Genomic DNA, 3626 nt, shown 5'->3' with positions numbered 1-3626 from the left:
TAGATAGGTCATCTTGAGTAAGTCGTTTATATTTTCAAGGGTCAGAAAATACCTTGAAGGTATTTTTATTCTCATTTTACAAGTGAGTCAAGTAGCACTGAGAAAATATAAATGAGGTCATATACATGTAAGCTAGGGTTTCTCAACCTTGGCACTATTGGCATTTTGGACCAGACACTTCTTTGTTGTTGGGGCTGAACAAACATATTAGTATAGTAAGTGATGATGTCAATTTTAATAACAAGGGAGTTGCCTAGTGAGAAAGAAAGCAGATGAGAAGCATTTTGTAGTCTATTAAGAAACTAAAATTTTACAATTTTAAATAAAATCTCCCTAAATATTCATATGTACTCACCAAGGAGTGTTTTCCCTTGGAGAACTATAATACAATACGTGTAGTTGGCAGGGACATGCCCCAAATCTAAGTAAGTCAAGTCAAGCCACCAGAAGCAGAGCATCTCATGTGATTGATTTTAAGCTCCATCTTTGTCAGAAAGGAGCCTCCATATCCTTCCTGCCCAGATATGTATAAGAGGATAAGTCCTTGTCCCTGACTTGGAGAAGGAGTGAAAAGAGTAGGGAAAGGGGGTTCTGACCCTGATGGAGCTATTGTTGGAGAGGGAGGACTCTAACTCTTCAAATCACGATAGCATGTTATAGCCCCCCAAATTTGGAATATGTGTTGTTTGCATTAATCCCATTTATTTTAAGAGAAGTGTCATTCATTATTACTTCCACGATTCACCTCAGATTTATTTCAAAGTGGAGATATGAATTTAATAAAAGCATAAGCAAAAATTTAATTTCATGCTTAATTGAACTTGAGGATTTAATCAAAAGAAAGTTTTTAATATGCAATTTAAACACTTGCATGCTTTTATTGACTAGAAAGCACAGTAAACAAAAACAACAATAAAAAAGAAAATAGAATTCATATGTAATTCTATCACCCAGATGGTCCCAGTATTAAAATTTTGGTGTATACCATTTCAGAGTTCTTAAATCAATGATTCTGAACCTAACCTGTATATTAGATTCACGTGAGGAGCTTTTAAATAAAACCATGACCAGTCTCATCCAAGAATAATTAAACCAGAATCCTTTAGAGTGGAGCAGGCCTGGGTAATGATTTTAAGTTTCACAGGTGATTTTAACATGCAGACAGGACTGAGAACCACTGTCTAAAATGACTGACAAATTAGTCCAATTGTCTCTAGCTGAAGGAGCTAGGCTACACACTAGGCCAAAATAAAAGATGCTGGTGCCCACAGCAAAGTGGCACTTTGGCTTTAGTTGACATTGGCAACTAGGAAATGAGAGTGGTAGAGAGGCCACTTGGCATGCAGCAACCCTCAGTGGCCTGGCACTGTCTAACCCACAGCACTGCTGTCTGAGGTAAGCAGGAATCAGTAATTTGGGCAATAGTTGCTGTACATATTTTGCAAACAGCAGGCTGTCAACCAACCACACAAGCTGGAACTGCCAGTTGTTCTCTAGTTTAAATGACAATAATGCTAGAATTTATTACCAGAATGTCACCTTTGAATATATAAATTTCAGTGGCATGACAGGCTTTGTTAAAAGGCTCCCAAGTGAACTAAGTAGTATGTGTGAGTTACTTTTGCCTTGGCCTCAAAATGGCAGGCTCAAAATGGGTTCTGGGAGACTATTTGTATAAAAGGTAAGGGAAACAGTATGGAGGAAGCACCCTGTAAGACCAGACTGAGAGAGGTGTCAGTCACCCAAGAAAGCCTGTCCATCAGCTGTTGCCTGCAGAAGGAGGAGACAGTGGCAGGGAGGCAGGCTGGTTGCTCTGTTGAGGTCTCATGAGCTGCCTTTACCACAGTGGGATCTGCTATCAACTTTGTACAGCCCAGAGAGGGACTCTCTCCAGTCTCTCCAGTGGACAGTCAGCTCTCAGGACAGCTACCCACAATAATGCTAAAGTATTATTCAGAGGAGGAGAGTGCTCACCAGTGAGCAGAATAATCTATGTTTATTACTCAAAGACTCCTTCCTAAGAAGGGAAACTAGAGATAATGAGTGAACGTTTGTTAAAATGTCAATGTGTTAGGTGCTTTACATTTTAGTATTTCATTTACAGAAGAGAAAACCAAGGCATAGAGAGCACACACAAGTTCCCAAAGCTGGTCAGTGTGGTGAGAGCAAGATTCAAACCCTGGTCCCTCTGCCTCCAGCACTGTGCTTTCTATACCAGCCAACCTTCCCAGGACATGGAACAAACATCTGGAAGGCTGCACCGGAGAAGTAAAGGGAAAGGAACGATCCTGAGAGAAATGTCAGAAAGCCCATAAGAATGCTTGCACTACAACTGTTCCATAATGGGATAATAACAGTACCCACATGAAGGTGCTAGGGGATGATAAAAGACTTATTATAGATAAAGAACTTAAAAGAGTGCCTGGCTTATAGCATACACTTAATTCATGCAATGGTCATATTGATAGGGAACTTACTGTCCACCAAAACATTTGGATTGTTAGAAAGTCATTATGATAGGCTGAAATGGGGCCCCTATAGCTTTTACCTGGAAGTGTTCTCACCTGAAAATAGAATAAATTTTCAGTGAGGCACATTTCAGTTCAACTTAATGAAGTAGTTGCCAACATTTAGAGCTATTTAGAAGAAATAGACTGCCTCAGGAGGGGCATTTTAAGAATAGACTTTATTTTTTATAGCAAAATTGAGAGGAAGATACAGAGAGTTTCCATTTACTCTCTACCTTGGACACATTCTCAGCCTCCCCATTATCAGCATCCCCACCAGAGTGGTACATTTGCTACAGTTGATGTAGCTACATTGACACATCATTATTACCCAAGGCCATAGTTTACATTAGGGTTCACTCTTGGTGTTATATATTCTATGGGTTTGGCTAAATGTACTATGACATGTATCCACCAGAACAGTATCACAGAGTGTTTTACTGCCCTAGAAATTCTCTGTGAGGTGTGGTGATTTTCACAAGTTAAAGTAACACACTTGGCAGAGTCCACTGGATAAAATCCACAGTTGCAGATTTCAGGGCTTATCTGTGCTACAAGTGGACTCTGAAATGCATTCAGAAAGCACATGAACCAAGGCATGTTAAACTTTGATTTTGTACCTACAGCAGCACTGTTATTGACAAACCCAACTTCGAATTACAGATTTACATCAGAACATGAAAACATAATCTTGCACTTAATTCTACAAAGGAATTAATATTCCCACAACTCTCAGATTAAATTTGACTCTATAAAAGAATTGGGGACCACTCTCCTTTGTTACTCTTGAATTGATCAATATTTGTGGTGAAATTTAGATTATGACACTGGCAACCAGAACTAGCCTTCTACCAGAAACCCCTCAAAATGTTTTTCCTGTAATGAGAAGACATTGAAAGTAAGACAAAACAACCATGCTACAGTTTTGTTAAACTTTTCCAAGGTTTGAGTGAAACAAATATGCTTGCTATTGAGCGAGATTCTCACCATGGGTTTCCTAAATGTGAAAGGTTTTTGACATATTTTGGACTAATGGAAAACAACTATGCTTTAGAACAGACTTTAAGTGGGAGTTGATATGTGCTGATCAGTTTTGGATTGATTTACAATTCATGAAGC

This window comes from Eulemur rufifrons, chromosome 7 (genome assembly GCF_041146395.1).
Source record: "Eulemur rufifrons isolate Redbay chromosome 7, OSU_ERuf_1, whole genome shotgun sequence".
In the NCBI taxonomy this organism is placed as follows: domain Eukaryota; kingdom Metazoa; phylum Chordata; class Mammalia; order Primates; family Lemuridae; genus Eulemur; species Eulemur rufifrons.
Note: the sequence above shows the minus strand (reverse complement) of the source record.